This window comes from Mesoplodon densirostris, chromosome 1, assembly GCF_025265405.1.
Source record: "Mesoplodon densirostris isolate mMesDen1 chromosome 1, mMesDen1 primary haplotype, whole genome shotgun sequence".
Taxonomy (NCBI): Eukaryota; Metazoa; Chordata; class Mammalia; order Artiodactyla; family Ziphiidae; genus Mesoplodon; species Mesoplodon densirostris.
This window is the reverse complement of record NC_082661.1, coordinates 70,664,823-70,676,228: the sequence shown is the minus strand read 5'-3', so window position 1 is coordinate 70,676,228 and position 11,406 is coordinate 70,664,823. Positions and strand designations below refer to the sequence as shown.

Genomic DNA, 11,406 nt, shown 5'->3' with positions numbered 1-11,406 from the left:
CACTGCGGTGGCTTCTCTTGTTGTGGAGCACGGGCTCTAGGTGCACGAGCTTCAGTAGTTGTGGCACACAGGCTCAGTAGTTGTGGCTCATGGGCTCTAGGGTGCAGGCTCAGTAGTTGTGGCACACGGGCTTTGTTGCTCTATGGCATGTGGGATCTTCCCAGACCAAGGTTTGAACCCATGTCCCCTGCATTGGCAGGCGGATTCTTAACCACTGAGCCACCGAGGAAGCCCTACATTAATTTCTTGATGAATGAAAGATCAGTGCAAGAATTTGGGCACCAACCTTGTGCATGATGTAGGCAAGAGATGATGATTTCTTGTGTTTGGTCTCCCTCACCTGATTCCAGCGACATTAACTTTACATGTCTGCTTTGTCCTCAGACTGGAGCATCACCCAGTTCAGTGATACCCAGATGCCAGGTTCTTAATGCATGTACTTAATGTATAAAAACCACCCAGCTAAATGCATGAGCATGGGACTCAGTGAAAACACAGATTTCTGAGATTCATTTCCTGGGTACTGATTACATAAGTCTGGGCTTGAGCCTGGAAATCTGAATTCTTATACAGCTCTCCATATGATTCTGAAGTATAGTGAAGTTTCGGTACCAGTGGTCCTATAAACTTTAAGGATTGTAGTTGGATTTATTTTTGTCTTATTTCCTTTAAATAAAAGGATTGAAAGCAGCTTACAAGATATATGTCAATACATTTTGAAAAGCAGACTTAAAAACCACCTACACAAATAAATAAGCTAAGCAAGTGAGATCTGACTTTACCCCAAGACTGGAGACACACAGGGTAATGCTGTGGTTGGCGTCCTCACCAACATCCTCATCTTGGATGTGGCTATGAGCGATGTGTGAGCCATTATTATCCATCTCTGGAGACCCTCAACATTAAAAGCCCAACTCAGTGAAATCAATTATGGAAGTAACAATAGAACTGCAAAAGGATGCTGCTCTTTGATAGGGTTTTAATGTTTCTGGGGTCCCCTTCTGCAAACTGTCAGATTGCTCAAATACACTTATTGGTCTGGCAACACCCAAGAAAACTCCTCCTGGCAAACTGATCTGCCTTGCTGAGTCCTCCCAGTCCATGTTCACTCAGAAACCAAGACACTTCTTGGCTTCTGCCCAAGCTGTTTCCTCTGCCCAGAGGACTCCTGTACGTCTCCAAGGTGTCACTCAAATATCACCTTCTCCAGGCAGTCCTCCTCCTCCAACTTCTTCATTTCCTTCCTTCCTCTTGTCCTTCATTAATTAAGCCCTTATCATGTCCCAGCACTACACCAGAGCCCCCCAACTTCCCTCCATCCCAGTATCTGCCACACTGCAGACCTTCCCAACCTCATCTCCTGTGATGCTTCCCCTCACTTCTCTGGTCTGTCCACGCTGGCTTCCTGTGCTCCCTTCCTCTCTCTGCAGGACCTTTGCACAGGCTGTGTCAGCCTTCTGCCTGGAATGCTCCTCTCCCCTCACATTCCTGCTGTCCCCCACGTAAATTGTTCCTTCCTGGCACCCTGCAGTTGTCTTACTCTGCCCTCCTTCACATCTGGGACATAACATTTCTTTTGTGATTCCTAGGTTACCCTCTGTCTCCTTGACCACAAGAGAGCAAGCACTGTAACCTCAATGCCTAGCACCAAGCCTGACATACAGCAGATGCCTGATAACTTTGTTAAATGGGTGAAAGAAGACAGCGTTCTCAATCTCTCTCTTCCTTTGGATCAGTCATTCTTAAACTTCTTTTGGCCACGAGCCCCTTTGAGAGTCTCACGAAACCTAGAAACCCTCTCTGTACAGATATACGTGAATACTTCTTCACATAAAACTCCCATATTGTTTCAAGGTTCAAAAACACCCCAGATAAAGTGCTTGCTTCGGCAGCACATATACCAAAATTGGAACAATACAGAGTAGATTAGCATGGCCCCTGCACAGAGATGACATGCAAATTAATGAAGTGTTCCATATTTCTGTTTGGGATTAGCAGAAACAAACTATTATATATAGGATGGATAAACAACAAGGCCCTACTGTATAGCACAGGAAACTATATTCAGTATCTTGTGATAAGCCATAATGGAAAAGAATATGAAAATGAATATATATGTATAACTGAATCACTTTGCTGTACGGCAGAAATTAACACAACATTGTAAAGCAACTATACTTCAATTAAATATTTTTAAAATTCCAGATAAAGAGGGCATTGTTTATTAATTCCAAGCTAAGGTTCTTTTCTAGAGAGAGCAGCTTATGAATTGTATACACATATCATGATTTAAACCCAATACAAATTGAGATGAATGTGAGACTCCCAGCATTTTAAAAGCTTATGTGTTCAGATGGCTTCATGTAGATACCATGTTGGTTGGTGTGTTCCCTTTAAGAACTCATCTCCCTGGGGTTTTTTCTTGTTGTTGTTGTTGCAGGAAAGAAGACAGCACAGAGGCAAGCACACCAAACTGGAAAATATTTACATCCCTCCCAACTGACTAGCGGAGCCGAGGTGGCCCCATGATTTGTGATCCCTTCCAGGGAGCTGAGCTAAAAGCCAAACAACCATCTTCCTATTTCAAGTCACTCTTGACAACGTCTCTACTCTGTATAATACCAACCAGGGAACCAAAGAGATGGCTGTTAACTGTCAGAAGCCCGTATGTATTAGTACAGAGTGGCAGAAGAAGCCAGGGGCTGGAGTCCCAAGGTCCTGGCTGGCTCAGCCACTCCTAAGCTTTGTTCCTGCACAGATTATGAACCTTCTTAGAATTTCCACTTCTTCATCGGTTTGAGGGACCTAAAGCCTACTTGACAGTTTTGTTCCAACAACCTAATGAGCTAATGGCTGCGAAAGTGCCCTGAACACTAAGATGCTTCCCATGTGTCAGGGATCATTGTTGTTGCTAAAGTGTGATTCCATCCTCTCTCACTCATGTACTGACGTCTGCTCAGGAGGGCTGTCTGCCGTAAGTACTCATTACAGTTCTACGTAGCTGCCACCCAAGATGGGTGATGTGAGGCCTGGCAGCATGGTTTAAGAGACATCTGAGTAATCATCTTGCTATTCTAGAGCTCCTGCTGGGCTAGCCTGTGCAAAGCATTGCATGTGTGTGAGCACCTTCCTAGGGAGAGGGGCCATGGATTTCACTAGATTCTCAAATGAGATTGGGACTCCCAAGCATCAAGCACTGCTAGTCTAAGGGGGAAGGACTCTTATTAAGGAACCTGGAGACCCAGCTCTGCCTCTAACTGGCCAGTGACTTTGAGGCCATCCCTTGGCCTCTCTGGGCCTCAGTTCCTCATCTGTGAAATGGGTGTGACCACGTGCCCTCCAGCATCCCTCCCTGCTTGGACCTCTGATGAGTCTGTAGCCCCTCCGTGCATTGAGTCCTCTGTCAGAGGAGGCTCGTCCCGCTGCAGCAAACATCATCTGGATTCTTTCTGTGGGGTAGCCTCTGGTCAGCTGGGAAGGTCCCAAACCCAGCCTCCTTGCTTCCAGAATAAGCGGAGATTTCTTCTTTTCTAAACACAAGTCACTTCAGGCCACTGTGTCCATGAATTTCCCACTCCCCACAAATAACCAAAGCACCCCAAAGTGCCCGCAGTACTGCAGCCCTATTTCTGCTCGTCTGGCCCAGCAGTTAAAGAGCATTGTGGGGCTTCCCTGGTGGCGCAGTGTTTGAGAGTCTGCCTGCCGATGCAGGGGACACGGGTTCGTGCCCCGGTCCGGGAAGATCCCACATGCCATGGAGCAGCTGGGCCCGTGAGCCACGGCCACTGAGCCTGCGCATCCAGAGCCTGTGCTCCGCAATGGGAGAGGCCACAACAGTGAGAGGCCCACGTACCGCAAAAAAAAAAAAAAAAAAAAAGAGCATTGTGGCCCAGTGGCTGTGCTCAGACCGAGAGGGTTTGCTCCTTCTTAAAGATTTCCCTGTAAACTGCAGGGCTGTGAGGCCACCTCATTGAGCAACCAAGGGGCTAACAGGGATAGCTGAAACCTTAGCACCCCGAGAAAGGCCAAATGAAACGCAGGCTGTGCATGGTGCAACCTGATTATCTGAGTTCTTTCTTGAGGCAGAGGTTGATGGCAGGAAGACAGCTGGTGAGTGGGGTCTGCCCTCATGTCTGGGACCTCAGCAGAACCAGGGCTGGGCTCACACAGGTCCCACGACCCATAGGACAGACCTCAGAGAGTTCCTAGTCTACAGTCCTCAGGCCAGATCTGGCTCACAGACATGTCTTGTTTAGCTCATGTTTTTGTTTTGTTTTTTAATTGAGGTTAAAACATGTGTAGCATAAAATTTACCATCTTAACCATTTTTAAATGCCCAGTTCACTGGCATTAAATGCATTCACATCGTTGTGCACCCATCACCACCGTCCATCTCCAGAACTTTTCCATCTCCCCAGATTGAAACTCTGTCCCCATTAAACACCAATCCCCTATTTTCCCCTTCCCCAACCCCTAGCAAACTTCCTTCTACTTTCTGTCTCTATGAGTTTGTTGACTCTAGGAACCTCATATAAGTGGAATCACACAGAATTTTTTCTTCTGGGACTGATTTATTTCAGTCAGCATAATGTCCTCAGGTTTCATCCATGTTGTAGCGTGTGTCAGAATTTCCTTCCTTTTCAAGGCTAAGTAATACTCCATTGTGTGGGTGGATCACATTTTGCTTACCCATCTACCTGTCGATGGACAATTGGGTTGCTTCCCTCTCTTGGCTATTGTGAATAATGCCATGAACATGGGGGTACAAATACCTATGTTGTATTTGTTAATATTGGAATTAGCAAATAACATTTAAAAGCCAAGAGATTTCTCATTAAAATCGGGATTTCTGGCTTCTTTTGGAAAAATAGTGAATCTGGCAACTCAGGGCTTCTAGCTTCCTGGCCACAGTCAGAGCTGAATGAGGCCAGCCACTCCCTCCCCTACCGACAGGCACACAGCCTGGGGGGGGTCTCAGGCCCCCAATCCCTCCTGGTCTCCTCCTCGCTCCCCACCTCACCTGCCTGGTCTGCCCAGCACCCTCCGGTTATGGGTAGAAACAGAGACCAGAGAGGCACAGTGAGCTGTGCCCAAGGTCTCATGGGCAGGATTGTGATGTGACTGCTGTCATCCAGGAAGGCTTGGACTGGAGTCTGGTTCCAGCTCTGCCACTTGCCTGCCCCTGTGACCTTGACCTTTCTGAGCCTAAGATTCCTCTTTCAGAGGGAAATGGGAGAGGTGGAACCTTCTCCGACATCCTTACTGAATCGTTGAGACAGAAAGAAGGGGATGTGTGGTGACTGGAATGTGGGGTTGGGATATGAGGGGCTTATTAACAGCACAGACGGGGCAGGCAGCTTAGGGTTTGGGGGTCTGTTTCTTCATCTGCAAAATGGGAAAAGGGACCATGCCTCCCCCACGGGCTTATTCTGAGGATTAACTGAGCCAGGGAAGCTTAGAGCCCCAGCAGAGGGCTTGGCACACAGCAGATGCTTCGCACGGGTTACTTTGGAACAGGTGAGGGCTGCGTTCAAGGGCTCCAAATCCCCATGGCAGCAGAGCAACACCCAGCAAGAGATATGATGTCCTGGTGTCACCGGCACAGCCTGGCTGCAGAGTCCTTCAGCCTGATTTCAGAGCCTACCCTCTGCCTTTCACCTGCTGGGGGCACTGGCAGGTCAGCCGCCTCTCTGAGCTGCAGACCCCCAGCTGTGAGACGGGGTGATATCCTGGTCCTCACCAGCACAAGGTGGGTGAGAAACGTAAGGTGCCTGGCACAGAGTCGATGCTCAATAGAGTTTAGTTTCCCTCCTTCCCTTCCCAAGCAGAAGTCTCTCTCTGAGGTGAAAAGTATGGCATGTTTTCCAAATATTTCCAAAAAAAAAAAAAAAGAGGAAAAAGTGTAGTTTCTAGCCTCCCACTGGAGCTCTCCCGGGTTCATGTGTTCTTGGGGTTGAGGTGTGTCGCTCACTGGTGTTCCTTCCTTCCTCCAACCAGCATTAAGTGCCAGGCACCACTACAGACCTGGAGTTACAGCAGAGAAAAAACAGACCAAATTTCTCTTCCCGTGGGCAGGTTTTATATCAGTCAATAGATTAGTTGGCCGATCATTGCTCATGAAGTGCTTCTTCTGAGCTGGCTTTACGAGGGGCCCTGGCTTCACCCTCAAGGCTCATCTCTGTTGCTGCATGTGCTTTGCCCCAGAAGGCATGCTTGTCCTGAGCCCCTACTGTCACCCACTACTGGGTCTTTCTACCCACCGTGCTGTTTCTGTTACCTCGGTCCATCTCAGAGTCCCTGCCAGGGGCCTCTGAGTCACTTCAGGGCCAGTGAGACCCTCCTGAGGGGAGCTGTCCATCCCACTGTACCTGGGAAACCTAAGAGGCCAGGTGTGGCCCCGGCAGAGCCTCACCTCTTTACCTTTAGGCTTTGGATGGATGAAACGGGAAGGTGGATAGAAAAAGCCTTTGGTCAACTCTTAAGTTCTGCATAAATATATAGGATTTGACCTTCACATGCTGGAGAGATGAGAGACTACCTGGTGTAGGAGAGAGATTAGGGTTTAAAACAGAATCACTGGTCTGGAGTCTGGGTTCTGCAACCTCTTAGCTCCGAGATCATGGGAAATTCACTTCCCCTCCTCAGTTTACTCGCTTGGCAAATGAAGCAATAAAATACCTGCCTTAGCACCTGCAGGGAGCATTAATAGATACACTGCATGGGAAAGCACTTTGCAGACTTCAGTGTGGTGCATACGCTTTCATGTCATTAATTCACATCATTAATTAAATGCACACCCATTATGTACCTACTGTGTGCTATTATGAACAAGGTGGTCTGTCTTATGACAATTTGGAAGAGGTATCCAGGCTAAGGAAGAAGCGAATTGCTTGTCAGATGGTTGTACTGCACATTCATAGGTCGTGATTAGCAACAGCCAACGAGTTGGCATGGCAACATTTCCCCATGAACTGCTAGGCAGTGTTCTTAAAATAGGTTCACTAGAGGTGTGGCAGAAACGAAGACACACGGAGTCCACGTGGTCTGATGGCTCTACCCTTCCCAGGCAGGCCAGTAGTGCAGTAATTAAAATAACAGATCTGGAAGCATCCACTGTTAGAGCTAGAGACTTTAGTAGTAGCATCTTGCCTTTTCCCATTTGATAGGTGAGGAAACTGAAGCCCAGAGAGGTTAAGTGAACACCCATAGTCACACAGCCTCTTGATGGCATATGGAGCCGAATCTGGTTCTGATATTTCATACAGGGTTCTCCAGCTGTGCCATGATGCCCGTTCTTCTGATTTGGAATTCTAGATCTGGGTCTGATGCAATTAATTTTCTAATGATACCAATCCACATGTCATCACTTACCAACATTTATTCTATCAAAGAATTTTCCCCACGTTTCGCCCTGGGGAAGCCCTGAATCCCAAGATATCACGAAAACTCACTTACCTCTTAGCTAGGCTGAGATGATTGTAGTTTAAATCCACCCCATTCACAGCCTTCCCTACCTTAGTTTCCCAGTGTGAAAATGAAGCAGCAAAGCTGATCAAAAGTTTATGAATCACTCTGTGATGAGATTACTGTATGAGCTTACTTATCCATCATTGCAGAGGACGGGGAGCCCAAATCCTTTAAAAGATGAGTTTCTTTCTTTCTATTTGTGTTACTCAGCAATTTGTTGAGTAAACTTCCAAACTTGAGTGTGGCTTTTTACATTCAGGCTGGTAAGCTTTTTTTTTTTTTAAAGAGATTTCACAGCTCTTGTTTAATTCCAGGGTGAAATTCCAGGTCTGGAATGAGAAACTTCTTGAGAACTCAGTCCACATCGAAGAATAGGGTGCTAGACATTTCTGACATATTTTAGACATTCAGCCTCTTTTTCTGTATTCAGACAGTGCCTTGCAGTTGGAGGGGCTCTGGGCTGGGAGTCAGGGGACAGGTGTGGCATGAACCCTGCCACAGCCCCTGTCTAGGCTACCAGTAGAAGATTGCCCTCTGTAGTGATGATTCTTCACCCTGGTTGCATGTTGGACCCACCTGGAGAGCAGTTAGGAGTCCGATGCCCAGCTCCCTCTCCAGGCCACCTTAGTCAGGTTGTCTTGCGTCTTGGGTCCCAGGCAGGGATCCTTAAAGAGCCCCCCAGTGATTCTAATGGGCAGCCAGGGACAGAACCACAACACTATAGCCTCACAGTCCCTTTTCGTTCTCCCATCCCCTGTGTTAATTAAATTCCCAGATGCCATTGTGTGTTTCTTTTGTGTCAGACTCATTTATTTTTGTTCCTTGCTAGGAAAGAAATGTATCCTCAGAGTTGACAGGAGGATAGTTCTCATCTTTGGAATATTTTGGACCATGAGTCAGTGTGGTAACTTCACCATTTAAGCAGCTAGTGGACCTATGAAAATGAAATGCGTAGCGTGCTCTAGCATTCAGCTCCACTGCAAGCAGAGCTGGATGCCAAGCACTTGGTGGCTGATCATGGCATGGTTACACGAAAGTTCAGATTATACAACTGAGTGATGCAATAGGCACACAAAGCAGATTTCTTGGGTACAGTTGCTTGAATCCTGAAATCTTCCAGAAATAGATTAAGTCCAGTGTGTAAGCAAATAGAAACAGATTTCTATTTGGCATTTGCACCAATGGCCAGCTGGGTTCCTACCTGGCTCTGCAATAAATTTTTTGGAAATTCTCTGGTACTTTAGTGGGCAGAGAAGAAGAAACCCCTGGGGTTTGTGGATGTACTTAGTCCTCTTTCCTGTTTTATGAGAATTTCTAGAAAAAGATAGTATATGCCTTGGATCTAAAACTGCTTTTAAAAAGTCAATAGGCTTAGGATGGAAGGATTGGGCTTGCTTTATCCCGTTTCTCTAAATCCTACTCTGTTTTCAGCAAGCACAGCTCCCATCCAATCTGATGTCTGCATCCTTGGCATAAAGGTATTACATAGAGTCATGGGAAGACTAATGCGGGAATTGATACCATCAAAATAAGGTTTGCTTTAATAACAATTTTTTTTGTCTTTGAAAGACATCATCAGGCTATGCCCAAAGGTAGACTGATGATACCTTTATATGGTGGTAGAATAAGGGAAGAGAAAGACGAATGTGCTGAAAACTCGGTATCAACTCTATCAATATTTTCTTTTTAAAGTAAAGTGATATAACACATTGTTTGCAAATATGACATTGAAAGTGATGGGGACAATAAATATCTATGCAGCAATGTTATAACTATTAACTATTAGACTTTGCATCGGGACAAGGACAAGTTCTGCCTGTCACAGAGATTGGAAAATGGGTTATGGGCCAGATACACGGGGTTCTAACTATGACTCTGCCACCAACTGGTTGTGCAAGCTTGAACGGAATACTTACCTCTCGCAGTCTCAGTGTCCTCCAGGGAAACATCAGGGAAGGTGTGAGCCTTAATGAGAGAGCACAGGTTTTTTTTTTTTTAAAAGCACTCAGCACATATTAGTGCTCTGTGAACATTGAGAACCTTCCCTCAACATTTTGAAAATGGTCCAGACACACTTCAGTGCCATGGTGGGACATGCACCACCAACCTCAGCTGGGTGACTAAGATGATCTCCCAACGTTCAGATTTGCACAACCAACTTTTGCTGGTGAAGCAGGAAAGGGACTTGGGTGTCACTGGCAAAGGTGATGAACATGGCTTGTGAGTTCATTTTGGCAGAACCTCCCCGGTCTCCTCACTCTTCCAGGTTGAATCCTGGGCAGCTATCACATGAAAGCTGTGAAGCACAGACATCAGTTTGGAAACTGTGTACTTTCCTCCTGGATCCCCAATGCACAATAACTAGACACCTTGCAATTGCATGAATCTAAAAGGACTCCTATATTACACATCTCTATTAATCAACACAGGGTCAGAATTTGGGCAGTCCATGCTCTGCCCCTCCCCTCGGTTAGAAGCATTGGTTCACATGGAAGTGGTCTGGCAACATAGGTAGACCCCACTTCCTTTTGGATGTTCTGCAGTGGGACCCTCCCTTGGGTCCTGGAGCAGTGGCTGTCCCCAAACTCCTGCCTGCAGTGAAATGAGCAGAGCAATCAGTCCTCGGAGATGCCCATCAGATTCCTGACCACTTGTGAATCGGACTTAATACTCATTTCTGTGTTTTCAAGATTTGTAATGATTGCTCAATCTTGTGTAAAATAGGCTGGCATTTTCTCTTGTTACCAAGATGTATTTTTCTATGTTAGTTAAATGTATACTTTGTGTAATTTTGTACATTAAAATGTATCCTTTTTCACAGTTAAAGTTTTTTTTTCTTTTTTGAATGTTTAACTTATTGATGGCTCCTTACATAGTGTTGTAGACCCTAACACAATACAAAAAGACAACGAATCCAAGACTCTTGATTTTTGGTGGGGAATAAACAATCTTCCCAGAAGTCAAATCCACTTCTCACAAGTAATCAAGTGATGTCCTGTATGATCCATTATATGCCTGTATTGGTTTACCGTTTTTGCTGCAACAAATTTCCATGAACCTAGAGGCTTAAAACAACACATATTTAATATCTTACAGTTATGGAGAAGAGAGGTCTGAAATGGGTCTCACTGGGCTATAAACCAAGGTATTGGCAGGGCTGTGTTCTTACTGGGTAGTCTAGGGAAGAACTGGCTTCCTTGCTTTTTCCAAATTCTGTAAGCTGCCTGCATTCTTGGGCTCGGGCTCCCTTCCTCCGTCTTCAAAGCCAACAGCATTGTATCTTCAAATCTTGCTCTGGCTCTGGCACCTGCTTCTGTTTTCACATCTCCTTCTCTGACTCTGACCCTCCTGTCTCCTTCTCTCTTTCACTTATTAAGGACTCTTGTGATTACATTAGGCCAACCTGGATAAAGCAGGATAATCTTGCCATCTCAAGATCCTGAACTTTATCACATCTGCAAGTTACCTTTTGCAATGTAAGGTAACATATATACAGGTTCTGGGATTAGGAGGTAAACATCTTTGTGAAGAGGGCATCATTATTCTGCCCACCACAATCCCCTATGAACTGATTTGTAGATAGCAGAGGAAAACAAACATTTTAGAATCAAACAGGCCTGCATTTGAACTGGATCTCTGCCACTTTCTGGCCAATATAACTTTAGGGAGGTTGCTTTGCTTCTCTGAACATTTTTCCTTATTTCCACAATGAGTGCAATAATCCATTACTTGCCTCACAGATTTGCTGAGTGTTATGCACCTAACAATAAACTACAATTCCCTTTTTCTGATTATTATAACTTATGAGGTTTCTTAAAAAATCTTTGTGTGTGTGTGTGTTTGCCAAAAAAGTCCTGATGGAGAATATGCATCAGAGCTGAGTGGCGTCTCCTGTCCTCTCCCTGCCCACTCTGTTCGCTGCCCTCACCCTGAAGCCTT

At 45.8% G+C, this 11,406-nt stretch overlaps 1 non-coding gene across 1 annotated transcript; it reads left to right on the top strand.

The window, feature by feature from the left end:
• The first annotated feature begins 1,876 nt into the window (after positions 1–1,876).
• On the top strand, positions 1,877–1,983 carry LOC132501435 (U6 spliceosomal RNA). Its single transcript, XR_009534235.1, has one exon. It is a non-coding gene; the product is annotated as a U6 spliceosomal RNA (small nuclear RNA).
• Positions 1,984–11,406: the final 9,423 nt, after the last annotated feature.